This window comes from Grampus griseus (genome assembly GCF_964374135.1).
Source record: "Grampus griseus genome assembly, chromosome: 4".
Taxonomy (NCBI): Eukaryota; Metazoa; Chordata; class Mammalia; order Artiodactyla; family Delphinidae; genus Grampus; species Grampus griseus.
The window spans coordinates 113,345,936-113,362,648 of NC_138997.1; positions in this window are offsets into that span (position 1 = coordinate 113,345,936).

Here is a 16,713-nt window from a genome sequence, read left to right on the forward strand (position 1 = left end):
TCACGGTGTCATGATTTTTTTAAATTCCCCAGGCGATTCCAGTGTGTATCTGGTCTACATTCCCTTCATTCTCCACCCTTTCTTTATGTCCAGGGGCACTCTTGAGCCCTCTAGTTCTTTTTTGGATGATAGCTTGTGGCCACATCATGCCACCTCTAGTGACTGAGAGGACTGTACTTTTTTGGTTGTTTTTAAAAGGGGCAGGTTCTGATGTCTATCCTGTTTATTGTAAAAATGGGCACCATATGGTAAGTCCTTGATTAGGGGCACATGGCAGCGCTGGGAGACCTGTTATTAAGCAACCTCCAAAGCGCAAGGGTGGAACGTGAAACGGAAGCCTTGGGTAGAGCATGAAGAGCCGCTGTAATAGGGACAGACACTGAGGGAAGCTAGGAAGCTCTGCTAGAAGGATTGGCACATGAAAATTCTCGAAGCTTCACTGTAGGGAAAGGGGGGAACCTTTCCTTTTACACCCCTCTTTCACACTCAAACTACTTTAAGACAAAAACAAACCAACCAACCCACATGGACATGAATGAAAAGGATACAGGACATTTCAGGGACTTCCAGGACAGGTGTGCAGGGAGCTCCAGGGGCCTGGAATGCGGACACACCAAGCCCTCAGAGCTCTTTCTCTTAACCTTGTTTTTCTGTTTCTTTCTGTACCATGTTTCACTCTGGGCATGCTCTTTCTCTAGTGGACTGATTTCTCTGCTACTTTGGGCACAGGGAATATTGCTCCCTCACAGCCCCCAAGTTTATGTGTTATATTTCTGGCTAAACAACGAGACTTAAGACACTCTTTGTTCCAATTCCAAATTTTGCAGCAGTGGGTCTTGTGTGTCTTGGATGAGGTATTTCTTTCGACCACAGACAATTACTTTCTCTGAGGCCCAAACAGCAGCCGATTTTGTGTGCAGTTGAAAATTTTATTTCCTTCAGATGTGGAACATTTTGGCTATAAAATGCACTTGTGATAAGTGGGGTTATAAGGTGTGTGCTTTTATTCCTCCATCATCTCATTTTTATCACGATGAACTAATGCTCACTGAGACGGTCTGAGCAGGAGGCTCGTCGTGGTTATTTGTTAGTGCGCTGATACGTGTCCACCAGTCATGGAGAAATGTCACAGGTTGGAGAACACACCATTTTTGTGATAGTCATTCATTGAAGAAATATATAGAAGACATGGCATATGAGCCAGTTTGTGTGCCTGAGAATGTGTGTATATCCACCACTTCAGTTCTTAACTTGCCGTTCCACAAATTTAGATACACAGCTAAGGTCTCCACAATTTACTAGTTGTGAGACACTGGGCAAGTCATAACTTCTCTAAGACCCAGTTTACTAATCTGTAAAGTGAGGGATAAAAATTATACTTATTATCATGAGAAGATTAAATAAAATAATACACCTGAAGTGCAAACAAAGTGATTGGCATATTTTGCAGTCATTCAAAATATCTTAACCATTATTGTTTTAATTTTTATTATTAAGGGACTAAATTTGGTACCTAGCTTGTAACAGCTGCAAAGGATATATATATCTACATCTATATATAGATATAGATGTAGATGTAGATATAGATATCAATCACACAGTGCTCTCCCCAGCACCCATGGCATTATTTTAAAGGGATTTCAATTAAGCATGAATTATTTTAAAAACTCCACCACCATTTGCAATCTGACAGTGCTTACCAGTAGGGGTCAAAGGCTACAGGTTCACTTTCTCTAGAGCCAAGGACAGAGTGAAAGGGGTGGAGAGAAAGCCCATTGCCAATTGGTGACTCCGCAGAAGGCTGGTTTAGAGATAAGCATTATTGAACGAACTTCACTTTGCCCTACACCTAAAGTGATGAAACTGACAGATGTCATGATTTCCAGAAAGAGCAGGAGATAAACTCACTGTCCAGTCAACACTCCTTTAGTACAGGACAGAGTGCAAGTCCAAGGCCGCATGCAGGGGACTCCCGAATACATAATCGTCCTAGAGGTTGTCCTTTCATCTCTGACTGATTTGACTAGAGATTGCCTGGGAGGGGAAAGGAAATCAGCATTTTTCTGATGATCTACCATGTGCTAAGCGCAGTACTATGTGCTGTTTGCAATGTTGTAAGAAGAGATAAATCTGTGATGTAGGTATGAGCTCCAGTTTACAAATGGGAAAACTGGGGCTCAGAGAGAGACTATTGTAACAAAAATTAATGTAATAACTAGTAAGAAGGCAGAGTTAGAATTTTGAAAATATTTTATTATGAACTATATGACAAAAATTAAACAAATCATAAATACACATTTTCATAAATAATTATAAGGCAGACACCCATATAACTACCATCAGGTCAAGAAATAAAACAAAGGCTCCTTGTGTATCCCTTCGAAATCACGGCCCTTTACTTTCCTCTTGGAGGTAACCACTCCACTGACTTTTGTGTTATTGATTCCTTGTTATATTTTAAATTTATCCATCTCTAAACACCTTAGATTAGTTTTTCCAAGCTTTTAACTTTATATAGATGGAAGGAAGCATACTATATGTATGTTAATTCTCCCCAAATTGATTTGTAGATTCAGCAATCCCAATCAAAATTCCATCAATTACTTTGACAAGCTGATTCTATAGTTTATACTGAAATACAAAAGGGCCAAGAATTGGTGAGGCAGTCTACAAGAAAAATAAGGTAGGAGAACCTATTCTACCAGATATAAAAACTTGTAAGCCAGGACTTCCCTGGCAGTCCAGTGGTTAAGACCCTGCGCTTCCATCGCAGTGGGTGTGGCTTCTATCCCTGGTCAGGGAACTAAGGTCCCGCATGCCGCATGGTGCGGCCTAAAATATAAATAAATAAATAAATAAATAGAAAACTTGTAAGCCATACTGATTAAGACAGTGTGGTGTTGCTCCAGGGATGGACAAATAGACACATGGAACAGAATAGAGCCTGGAACAAACTTACACTCATATGGGCACTTGATATATGAAAAGGTGATACTGTGATCCAGTGGAGAAATGATGGTCTTTTCAATAAATGTTTCTGTTGCAAGAAGGGGAATCCCTTCCAGGGCCTGAGAGTGGGCTCTTGTTTAACAATCAGAAATGAATTGTCCGAGGAGACACACGTGCTAACAAAGCAAGAGACTATCGGGAAGGGGCCCCCCGGGCGGAGAGCCGCAGGGTAACGGAACCCAGGAGAACTGCTCTGCCATGTGGCTCGCGGTCTGGGGTTTTATGGTAATTGGGTTAGCTTCCGGGTTGTCCCTGGCCAATCACTCTGACTCAGGGTCCATCCTAGTGGCACGTGCATCACTCAGCCAAGATGGATTCCAGCGAGAAGGGTTCTGGGAGATTGGTCGGACATATGGGCTGGCGTCTCCTCTCTCCTTTTGACCTTTCCCGAATTCTTCTGGTTGGTGGTAGCTTGTTAGTTCCTCGTTCCTTACCAGGACCTCCTGTTGTAAGATAACTCATGCAAGTGGCTACCATCTTGTCTGGCCAAGGGGGGGCAGTTTCGGCCAGTGGTTCCCTTAACATTTCTTGGACCATTGGGTTATCTATATGGACAAAAAAAGCAAATCCATATATGAAAATCAATTCTAATTGGATTAAATATTTAAATGTGAAAGGCTACAAAGACTTTAGAAAATATATTGAAGTATATCGTCCTGACTTCAGGGTTGGGAAGGATTTTTTTAAGACACAAAAGTAGAAATAGAACTAGCTTGATAGGTTCCAAAGTCCATGCTCTTTCGACTGTGATATGACTTAGCAAGGGAACAAAATCTCTGTCCCGTGGCATTCCTTGATCCTGCATTTACATTCATGGAAGAAAAGAGGGAAAGAAAGACTTGATAAAAACCTGGAACAGCCTTGAGAATAAGGCTTTTCCTTAAAAACAAACACCATCGACTTTATACATATGTGACTCACTCCACAAAATAACATTTCCAGTGTTCAAAGGATTTAATTCTGCTCCCTGGCGGTTAAAGCTGAGTGGGGATGATCATTGGCATGAGGTTAAAGTTCTAGAGCTTGTCTCTGCTGGATGCAGGGCTCTAGGGTCCTCATAGCTGAATGATTTGTCTTAGACTTTAGTTCATGTTGGACCATGCCATGCTCGTGTAACCATGTACCAAAGCCTAGGTGCAGTCGGGACAAGTGGACTGTAGTGGACACTACTGTGCTCTGCCCACGTCCCCTGGTACCTCACCAGGGGACATGTGTGGAAGGTGTCCTACTGCAAGGACCTACATCTCTGCCTGCTGGCTTGTTCTCGGTCCCAGCGTGGGATCAGGTGGCGGTATTGGCAAGTTTATCTTCCAGGAACAGCCATCAGTTAATGTTGATACCGGGCAGCCCTGTGGGGCTCCTGGGCACAAATCCTTTGATTACAGGAAATAGGCTTCTTTCAGCCTCCGTGACTTCCCTGAGTTCCAACGGGCAGATTCAAGCAGTTGTTAATTAGGGAAGGGAGGGTTTGCGAGACCAGGGAGAAACAGTCAAGAGAAACAATAGTGCAGCCTTGGGACAAGGTCCTCGTTCCCCATCAATATCTTTGAGCTGTTTTGCAGATACTGAAACCCCCTCCAGGTGGGAGAAGTTAATGATTAACAATGGTATTCTGCCCACAAGCATGTAGACCCCAGACCCGTTGGAACCTGAAGGTTGATGACGCTGACTCCTACTTACTTCACCACGAACCCATCTGAAGAATGTCCACGAGCTGATCACGCCCTCTTTGAACCATTACTATAAAACTCCTCACTAACTTCTCCAAGTTGGGAGACACGGTTTTGAGGGCATTAGCCGCTGTGGCCCCCCTTGCCTGGCAAGGCAATAAAGCTATTCTTTTCTACTTCACCCAAAACTCTGTCTCAGAGATTCAATTCGGCACCGGTGTACAGAGAAGCTGAGATTTCGGCATCAATGTTGCTTGGGAATTGGAAGATAAATAGACTTTAGCTTCCTTGTGCCTTAGGGTGGGAAACTCTGAGACATTTTCTCACTGTCTCCCCAAGTCCCCAAGACAGGATTGCACCCCAGTTGCCCAGAGTGGTAACCTGCCCTCTAATACACACTTGATCAGCTGCCTTCCCTTCCCTCTGTCACCTCCCATTTCCCTGCCGGCACTCCTTGAGATAAACTACTTGCACAAATGCTTCTCCCAGGTTCTATTCCTGAGGAACCCAACCTAAGACAGGGGAGGGTGGGGATACCCTGGGGATTGGGCCCAGGCAAAAGAACACAGATGACTGTCCCAAGAAATGTAGAACCAGGGACTAGAGGTCTGTAATCCTGGCTGTGAGAGGACAGCAGAGGAACTGCAGTTAGAGAATATTTGCTTCCAAGGAGGAGACCCAGACTCAGCTAGGCTTGCAGAAATGGCCATAAGGACTGATCCAACAACATACAGAGACTGTGACAGCAAGTAGTCATGACTGGATCTCAGACAGAGAAAAGGAGAAAGCCACAGCTGGGCTGTCCCAGGGAGGATTTGGGGCAGTAATTCAGATGGTCAGACAGCTCAGCTGTGATCTCTTCCCTTTTTATATGCGTCCCTATCATGTGGGCATCTTGATGCTCTTAGCAGTGTCCCTTCTGTGCTACATCCTTCTGGGTTCGGAAAAGCAGTTCCCAGTGGTCCTACTGCCAGTGTTTCCTCAGCGTCCAGTGGGAAAAGGAAGGATAAGGTAGGCTCCCTGCTTGATGGCCCGGAGTGCAAGCAGAGAGAGTCCTGCTGGCTCCCACGCCTACTCACACTTACTGTGAGGGGATATTAGTGTTCTTTGGTTGCAAGTAATAGAAGCAAGTAAGTTGAACTAACACAAGGAGAAAAGGGGTGGGGTTGGCAGGGATGTGTCATGGAACCCAAGAGCAGGAATGCAGCTAAGCTCAGTGAGTGACTGGGAAAAGGAACTAGAAGGCCCTAGGGTTCACACTCTGTTCACATTTTTCTGCCATTTTCTGCGCAATTGCTTCACTCTGCTGACCTGTTTCTTTGCTCCTTTGTGCACAAGTACACGACAGGGGAGTATGAGTCATTAACATATATGTGTTATATTTCCTGAATCTACAAGCTATATTTCCAGCCACAGAAAGAGTTTTGAACCACTAATGGTTTCAATTTTTTTTCTTATTTCTTTTTTTGTGGTTTCAAATATTGAAAGATGAATGACGGACACAGCTGGGTATACACCCCTGATCTGATCAGTTACAGCAGGTGGGCTAAGTTCTCAGAGCACCCACGTGGCTATTAGGGATTTACCTGTATTAAGTAAAATTCCCAGGGAAGGTGGAGGGAGGTCATTAGCTTATGCGCTTGACAGATCCACTTAAAGATGTCTACCTGAGAGGGGGACTAGATGACCATGGGAACAACCCTTAACCTTCCTAGCTCTCTGTTTCTTCCCAAATAAAAAGAAGGGCTGCCGGGCTTCCCTGGTGGTCCAGTGGTTAAGACTCTGCGCTTCCATTTGCAGGGGACACGGGATCGATTCCTGATCTGGGAACTAAGATCCTGCATGCTGCAGGGCGAGGCCAGAAAAAAAATAAAAAGGGTTGGGACTAAACACTTTTTGTGGTCAACTCCAGCTTCAATTTGAACACCTATAAACTCAGAGCCTCTCCTTTTCACATTCTGTGACATTTTCTAGAGCCCAACAACCATTTTCTTTAACTATGAGGGGGACATTTTACAGAAGAGCTGCCACCTTTTAGCCAAAATTCCCTTTCCTTTCCAACTGGTCTGCATTATTTTCCTTCTGGAAATTGGGAGCAGACTAGGGGAACTACGAAGGTGGCTCAGGGGCAGGGCAGGCCAGGCAACCCGGATGGAGCCCTTCTGTCTCTTTCAAGCCCTGGAAGGAAGAGAGACGGCAGACATCGTGTAGAAGGCAGGCGGATGATTAGAACTGGATGCACGGTACTTACTGGTTAGCTTCGTCTCTTCCCTGCAACGTATCTCTTCCTGCCAGATGGCTCACCTGCTTTAACTCTGAACTTGACCCTAGATAATAGCAGCAGGTAGAAAGTGAATAAATAACCTTTTCCTCAGTTGACCTCTCTCTCTGCTCCCAGACGCGTCAGTTATCTACTTATACGCCCTAATGTACGTCAGATTGTTCTCGAACGCTGGTCACGTCCAAGTCACATCACACGTGGGGCTGCTCGCACCCTGGTGCAGCTCCAAGACAACAGCTCCCTCTGTCATGCTTGGAGAAGTGGGTGGGGCACTGGAACCCCTCCCACTTCCTCTAATGGCTCCACCCACCCCGGATCCGTGTGCCACCCCAGGCTCCTCCCACCTCTAACATCAGCTTCTTTCTCCTCAGGGAATATAGGCAAGTGCAGCCACTGCTGGCTTTCTACATCAGAAAGCTACCCATTGCTGCATTCCAGTATTTTCCCCAGGATTCCTGGGCTCTGGGACTGTCAGAGAACCCACCCTGGCGTGAATGGGTGAACATAGATCCAATTTCCAAGCCCCATGTCGTTGCAACTGTTGTTAATAATAATAATAACAATGCCATACCTACTTCCTCTTTCCACCCCCTCGTCTTCTTTTTTTTTTTTAAATAAATTTATTTATTTATTTTTTGGTTGCATTGGGTCTTCATTGCTGTGCGTGGGCTTTCTCTAGTTGCGGCAAGCGGGGGCTACGCTTTGTTGCGGAGCACAGGCTCTAGGCACATGGCCTGCAGTAGTTGTGGCACGTGGGCTCAGTAGTTGTGGCGCATGGGCTTAGTTGCTACGCGGCATGTGGGATCTTCCTGGGCCAGGGCTCAAACCCGTGTCCCCTGCATTGGCAGGCGGATTCTTAACCACTGCGCCACCAGGGAAGTACCCCCCCTTGTCTTCTAATTTTCTCAAACTCTTCCTGTCAAATGAAGGAGAGCTTTCCTGTGTGAAGACCCCCTGCCCGAGGACTCGCAGGTAGCTAGAGGTGGCAGCTGGGTTGGGGCTACAGAGGGGGTGGGAGATCCTCAAGACTTCCCAGGCAGAGAACTCCTCAGTTCTCTGCCCCAGACGGGTGTTCATAGAAATGGAGAGAATTCAATTGAATTGGTGATGTAAGAGGGTGAAACACTCTATCCCTTACATTTTCCTTCATTTAAGGTATTTTTCCTTAGTTGCCTATAAACATTATAATTATAATTAGCCCAGGGACTGGATTGCTTTTCAGTTCTACAATTGATTTTACCATTTCTTTATTTAATATTTAATTACACTAAATGATTTTTGGGAAAGGAGTGAGGAGCAATCTTTTTTTAAAAAATAAATTTATTTACTTTATTTATTTATTTATTATTTTTGGCTGCGTTGGGTCTTCATTGCTGCACACGGGCTTTTTCTAGTTGCGGCGAGCTGGGGCTACTCTTCCTTGTGGTGCACGGGCTTCTCATTGCCCTGGCTTCTCTTGTTGCTCAGCATGGGCTCTAGGCACGCGGGCTTCAGTATCTGTGGCTCACGGGCTTCAGTAGTTGTGACTCACGGGCTCTAGAGCGCAGGCTCAGTAGTTGTGGTGCACTGGCTTAGTTGTTCCGCGGTATGTGGGATCTTCCCAGACCAGGGCTGGAACCCGTGTCCCCTACATTGAAAGGCAGATTCTTAACCACTGCGTCAGCAGGGAAACCCTGTGCAGCAATCTTTAAGCCAGTAAAGGCAACAGGAGTGGCTTTGTCAGCTTCATAATCTCCATGAGTCCCCCAAAGACAACCCCAAACTCCAATAAGCTAAGGCAAACAAAGTGCTTACCTTGCAAAAACTTCTCCAAGACCAGGATCCTAATTCTCAGCAGTCTCATTAGAATTGCTGCCCCTTAAACCCTGTACCTAGAAAACCACGTCTCTGTATCTCTATTTGATATATATAATTCTAAAATTATGTGACCATATTTTCCTAATTATGCCAATGCCCAGGGAAGAAAAGCAGATATTTTGATGAGATCAACACTAAAAATGTTCTGAGCAGCATTAAGAAGAATGTTGTAATGAAAGTATTTTTCTTGTTATTCATTTATTTATTCGCATTCAATCACCAAGGAATAAATATCTTCCTGTTAGGAAATGTTAGCTTGCAAAAGTAGAAAACCAATTCAAATTAGCTTAATGAGCAAAAGGATTTACTGGCTCATTTAACTGGAATGTCCAGAGGAAGAACAGGCTTTAGGGTTGATTTTTTTCAGTGGTTCAACAGTGTGCTTCTCTCCAAAGAGGTATTACTTTTATCCTCAGGATGGCTAAGTGTCTATAGAAGTTTTAGATTCACATCCTCAAATAGGAGAGCTCTTCCATTCCAGCATTCACTCCACTGGGAACAGCTTAGGCCAATGGTCCATGGACTGTGCTCCAAGGAATGGAAAATGGTGACTACACCAACAAGCGTGTGTGTGTGTGTGTGTGTGTGTGTGTGTGTGTGTGTGTGTGTGTGTGTGTTGGACATTGATTTGAAAATCTAGCACTGTAAAGATGAGGGAAGGAAGAAGCCATGCTGGGACAGCAGACAGCAAACATCTAGTGTAGAAAGTGTGTTCCACTCCATGGGAGATAAAACTATGAATCAAAGCAACTAGGGCTCTCCAAGACCTCAAAGGGAAATAGTTGAGGTAAGATATATTCCCTGAATAACTACACATCAATGTGTTTTCAATACAGTATTACCTAACTTTGATGCTGTTATCAAAGTCCCAAGAGAGAGAACAATGTTACGTTTTGCATGACTTATTGGCAGGCCACAGCACTTACATAATGAAAACACACACACACACACACTATATATATATATATAAAGAAAGCATTGGAAAGCAAGAGAAAAAAGCTAGAACATCTAGATACTAATTTCTTTTGTTTAAGTGTATTTGTTCTGTTTGTAACAAGTTTCTCATTCTGCATTGGAGAAAAAATGAAACATTATATTCTTCCTTCCTAGACCTCCCTTATTTTAGGATATTCCCATGTATTTTAGGGGTTCATGTGACTTGACTCTCATTTGGAAACTATCACTGTAGTAGACTGAATAATGGCCCCCAAGAGATGTTCTGTCCAAATCCCTGGAACTGTGAACGTTACCTTATATCCAAAGGGACTTTGCAGATGTGACTAAATTAAGGATTTTGAGACGGAGAGATTATCCTGGATGATCCAACTGGGTCTGATGTAATCACAAGGGTCCTAATAAAAGGGAAGCAAGAAGGTCAAAGAAGGAGGAGATGGGATGACAGATATAGAAGCTGGAGTGATGCACTTTGAAGGTGGAGGAAGTGGGCCAGGAGCCAAGCAAGGCAGGTGGTCTCTAAAAGTTGGAGAAGACAAGGAAACAGACTCTCCCCTGGAGCCTGCAGAAGGAACCAACCCTGCCAATACCTTGCTTTTTAACCCCTTAGGATTCATTTTGGATTTCTGACCTCCAGAACTCTAAGAGAATAAATTTGTGTTTTAAGCCACTAAGTTTGTGATAATTTGTTACATCAGCAAAGGAAACTAACATAGTACCTCTTCTCCTGCTTCCAAACTCACCCCTTTGCTCTCTACCCTGCAGCCACCTTCGAGTGACCTTATATAATGCAAACCTGTTTGCTTAAAGTTTTTCACTGGCTCCTCATTGTTTAGAAGATTACGTCCAAATTCCTTTGCAAGTTGCCTTCATCTCCCTTCACTGCCCTTACCTTCTCTCCCTCCTCTTGGCTACCCTTTCTCTTTCCTTTCACTGGTTCTCACTCTAGACCCTGGGCTTTTGCAATGCTGTTCCTCCTTCTGGAAGAGGGTGTCTACCTGTCTCAGTCCGGTAAATTTGTTTCTTTCAACATCTCCTAGACTACGAAGACATTAGGACTGCCCTAAACAGAGTTGATTGCTCTCCTCTCAACGTTCCCATCACACTTTCTATGCACCTTGGTGATACATAGCACATACCACCCTGTGTTGTCACTGGGCTGTTTACACCTGCTTCTCCTGGCAGGCGCCGATCCTAGGCAGGAACACCAGAAGAGCCTGATAAATCCTTGCCAAAGGCATCAATGATCGTGCCTGTGTCACCCATCTTGCCTCTGGGTCTCCAGTGAGCAGCGCCATATCTCTTTTCCTCCTTGAGCATAATGCAGATGGGTTTTTCAATGGTTCCTTGACATTTACCAAACAGACCTACATCTTCATAGCCTTCCATAGCCGTTGAATCATAGGCTTTCAAGCCAGAGAAATGCTCCAGGAGAGGCTGGGGTGGGAGGCCGGGTCAATGGATGTTTTTAGTTTGAGCGCAACCCTCGTACATATGGACACAAACACAGGAAGAGCAGGCCCAGCATGGGAATATTTTTAGAAGAAAAGATAGATAAGAATTCCAAATCATGGGAAGTTAAAATCAACCTTTAACCTTTAACTAATGATTTCAAAGCACTTTGAAAAAAAACCCAACCACATGAAGGTGGTGATTATTTTTTCTCACGCATCCCAGGCTCATGTTCCCCACTTCCTCATGTCTGCTTCCTGGGATTACCCCCAAACAAACCATCTGCCCCCTGGTTCTTGTCTCAGCATCTATTTTTAGGAAAACGCAAGGTAAGGCATTGTGTAAAGCCACATGGTTACACATTGGTGAAAGCCAAGACTTTATGATTTAATTTATGGGGATGGAGCTAAGAAAATGTTCCTGCCCTTTCATTTTAGAGTCTCACCTATTCTAATCATCTGGCAACTTTGAGGATACGCTGCTTCTCTTTCCCCCGACTGGCAACAACTCCCTCTTGAGGGGCCATGTCAGCCTGCACTCCCAAGTTATAACACCCAGAATCAAGCCAGATCAGATATAACACTAATGTAGGACTATCTAATGCAAACATGCCATTAAAAAAATAAAGACTGTTTTCTATCACTCTTGGACTTGACCTGTGAAGCTTTCAAATAGACACATGGAAACAATCACAATGAAAAGATTTCATGCATTTTTGGAACAAAGCTTATTTATTCAAAATACCTTTATATTTGGATCCCATCACATTACAGGATTTTAGAGAAACTCTTAGTTTTATTCTCAGAGCTATAGATTTCTTATTTAATAATTGATGATGATGATGATGTAGAAATAAAGTGACTCAGTTTGAGGGTTCAGTTATAATTTTGAATTATTCACTGAAGATTTTTCCCATTGAATATATAAATTGATTCTATTGTCTGAGGATCCCAAAGCAGTTCTTGGTAACAATGATAACTTTTCACATTTTCATGGAAAGGCCAACTCCATGTAAAGGACCAACTGTAGAGGTTTCATTTTTTATTCAAATGCATCAGAGCCATCTTGACTTTTCAGATTTTTATTTTTATAACTTAAAAAATATATATTTATTTATTTGGCTGTGCCGGGTCTTCGTTGCAGCATGCGGGATCCTCATTGCCAAGTGTGGGATCTTTAGTTGCGGCATGCAGACCCTTAGTTGCGGCATGTGGGATCTAGTTCCCTGACCAGGGATCAAAGCTGGGCCCCCTGCATTGGGAGCATGGAGTCTTAGCCACTGGACCATCAGGGAAGTCCTTGTTTTTATAACTTTGAATATCAGAGAAAATTCATCACCTTGCTCCTTTTAAAGCAGGTGCATCAGGACCTCAATGGTTAGAATAAAGAAGATTAAATTAACCCTGAGTTGTCATGCATCTGACTGTGGACTCCAAGAGCTAGGAAGGCCCAGATTTTCCGAAGAATTGAACTTTGGTTCTTGACTCAAGTGTAGTGTGGAGTCTCAACCTGGCACTCTTGAACCTGAATGGTATTAAGAAAACACCCAGCTCATGTGTTGTCCACAGAAACAATTGACCCTCACATTTCCTTATCAAGACTTGATATAGGAACTTCCCTGGTGGCGCAGTGGTTAAGAATCCGCCTGCTAATGCAGGGGACGCGGGTTTGATTCCTGGTCCAGTAAGATCCCACATGCCGTGGAGCAACTAAGCCCGTGAGCCACAGCTACTGAGCCCGTGCATCTAGAGCCCGTGCTCCTCGGCAAGAGAAGCCACCGCAGTGAGAAGTCTACGCACCGCAACAAGGAGTAGCCCCCGCTTGCCGCAACTAGAGAAAAGTCCGCACACAGCAAGGAAGACACAACACAGCCATAAATAAATAAATAATTGAATCATAATAAAAAAAAGACTTGATTATAAGTGAAGACTGTCTCTGAGTGTTTCTGTAGAAACAGGAGATTCTCTACCCCTACCTTCTCAAATCCATTTTAGGTCTGAAGCTGAGCCACTCTATGGGTGCAATCATGGCTCCTGGAATCAAACACATTGACATAGATCAGAAAGAAGGGGTTTAGTCTGCTTCTGCACTCTTCTTACATGTTTGTGAAATATGAATATACTGTTATCCATCTATATACCCTAAAATAGTAAATTTTACTATGTATAAATTATACTTCATATGTAATTAAACTTGAATTTAATTAAATTCATATGTAATTAAACTTGAATTTAATTAAACTTGATTTATTAAAAAAATAAATCAGTGCTTGGGAAACAGGTTTCTATGAGGAAAGTCTGAAATAAATGGGTTTATTTAATTTAGAGAAGATAAATTTGGGAGTACTTTCATAATGTTGGAAACCTTAATGCCAGTTTTCCCCTCCACCTTAAGGGTCACTCTGCACCATTATATTTTGTAAAAAGGGAAAAACTTAGATTCAACCATGAGTAGTTTAGTTGGCATCAGGATAGTGTGCAGTGGGCTTTGTCATGCCAATTCCAGAAGATGCACATAGGGTGGTTATCGGTCCACTGGAGTCCAATCATTTTTAAGGACTTCTTGCCAGGATGATTTATGCAGATACACGTTATTCTTTTAAGTGTCCATGAGGTACCTGTTGGAAAATAAACACACACACACACACACATGCATGCACACACACACACACACACACACCTATATGCATCTCCCAAGGACCAATATAAATTCTCAGAAATAATACGTACCAAACACATAAAAAGGAAGAAATTCCTTTCCCTAATTGACTTATAATTTATAAGGTTTAATCTGTCCACAGTAAAATTGGCTCTTAATCGCTCCATCACTGACCCCTCAATGGCAACTTCCTTAGCTACATGAGCACCCCTCTTGTTTCACACCTTTAAGCCAGTGTTAGTGAAAATATGGTTCTCTCCCTTCTCCCAGTCTTTGGCTTGGTTGTACCTTTTGGCTCAACACCCCCCAAGAGGTGAACCCAGTTTTTCAGGTAACATGTACAGTTTTCAACTTTATAAAAGGGGGTATCCTGCTGTATGTGACCTTTTGGACTTATCTTTCACTTATTATTATATTGATAAGATTTATCCATATTGCTGTGTGGCACTGCAGTTCATAATTTTTCAATGGTGTGCTGTCGATCTTCCATAGTTTGTTAATCTACTTCACCACTGAGGGGCATTTGTGTTACCAGGTTTTTCCTGTTATGAACGGCCCTGCTGACAACATGAAATACCGGAGAAGACAGGGATCTGCAGGATCGCTTATAAATTCCTGGTAAGAATATAAATCGGGGTAACGACTTTGCTAATAGTTTGGCATTGCCTACTAAAGTTGAACACGCACATACCCTAAGCACTCGGCAATTCAGTCCTAAGCACACACTCCACAGAAATTAATGCAATGTGCAATAGAGATGTAGAAAAGAACAGCCAAAGCAGTGGGGCAATGTATTTGGGAAAAGTTCAGAACCCTCAAGCTCAGGGAATGGGGCTGGGCTGGGCTGGGGGTGGAAGAGCCCTGAGGTGGAGAGCAGCAGCCTTCAGAAACCCAGTCAGGCACTCGCCCTCCACAGGATAACTCCTCCAGGCTTTACCCCCCGAGGGAGAAGCAGCTTTAAGAGGGAGATTGGATGTCATTCCTTGCCACAAGAACTTGGAAATGGAGGAGTGGTGGGAAAGTAACTGCCTGAGGTCAGTTAGTCCCCACCTACCTTTCTCATCCTGACCTTTTAAACTGTGCTATTACTGTTGGGGACACCTGGAGCTGAGGTCCGAAGGCACTGGGTGTCCCAGGGCACTGGCGAGGGTGGAGCCAGGGCAGAGCCCGACCATATCCCCTCCTATTTTCTCCTTTCCACACTGAGCTGGACGGCCTCCTTCCTGGACCACCCTAGCCCCTCAGTCTGACACCAAATTCAAAACACTCCCATCCAGGGAGGTCTGTTTCCTCCATTTTCTCACCATAGTTTCTTCAACCGCAGTCTCTGAGGGGAAGGAATCCACAGTTGTTCAGCATCTGGGTGGGATGTGTGGGTGTTTTCAAGTTGACACCTCGGAGCGCACTTCATCGTTTCCTGCCTAAGAGTAGATGTGTGTCTTATGTAGACAGGTTTCTTGTGGTTGCCATTCCATGATTACTTTCTTTTTAGAATTTTTTTAAAGACTTTTTTTTCTTTTTTTCTGACAGCACAAGGGAACGATTTAAAATGCTGGGTGGGGCCTTCCCTGGTGGTCCAGTGGTTAAGACCCTACGCTTCCACTGTACGGAGCGCCAAGGGGGAGAAACACCAGGCTTAGAGGTAAAATGTTGAACACTTTCTGAGATGCAACCAGACAAGGGTGTCTACCATCACCAATTTTGGTGATGATCGTATTAGATGTCCTAGCCAGTGGAGTAAAGCAAAAGAAAAAACAAAAGATATAGGGATGACAAAAGAATAAATAAAACTGTCATCATTCTCAGACGATGTAATTATATATATACAAATCCAAAAGAATGGACAATTTTTGGAATTTGCAAGTGGGTTTAGCTAGTTTACTGAAATCAGTCAATTATGCAAAAATCAACTGAACTTCCAAACACCAAGAACAGTTGGAAAACAAAAATTTAAAAAGATGCTATTTACAGTGGCACCAAAATACATCAAATGCCTCTGAATAAACCTAACAAGATGTAGACTTGGAATTCAACAAGGCATAGATGCCTTATTTCAGAACAATGAGGAGAAAGTCTTGAATTTTCTTTTCTACTTTAGCTTGTTGTTCTGTCTTGGAAATAGAGCTTTTCCCTTGCTCTCCCTGAGGAGCACCCCTCCACCCTCTATTCACAGTGAGCCCAGGGTAAAGCCTCTATACCTGCTCACCTGTACTGCCCCAAATGAGGTCTTCCCATTCAGTCAGGTGAGTGCCAACCCTTCTCAGAAGGATGTCGGCAAGAAACTCAGTGCTCTTCAAGGCTTCACTAGAAAAGGCCACCTGGACTTCCCTGGTGGCCCAGTGGTTAAGAATCTGCCTTGCAATGAAGGGGATGCCGGTTCAATCCCTGGTCAGGGAACAAAGATCCCACATGCTGTGGGACAACTAAGCCTGTGCGCCGCAATGAAAGATGCTGCGTGCCACAACTAAGACCCGATGCAGCCAAAAAAGTAATAATAAATTCAAAATAAATAAATATATATATATTTTTAAAAAGGCCACCTGTGGTTGTTTCTTCAGTCCCCAAAAGTATGATTGGGATGGACATACTTGGCAGTTGGAGTCACCCCTAGAATGGGTCCCTGGCCTGTGGAGTAAAAACTGTTATAATGGAGATGGCCCCATGGAAGCCTCTGAAACTTCCCTTCCACACACCTGCCCCCACTGTCTCCAACCAAGATGATAAGTAAAAAACAATAGAACAGGGCTTCCCTGGTGGCGCAGTGGTTAAGAGTCTGCCTGCCAATGCAGGGGACACGGGTTGGAGCCCTGGTCCGGGAAGATCCCACATGCC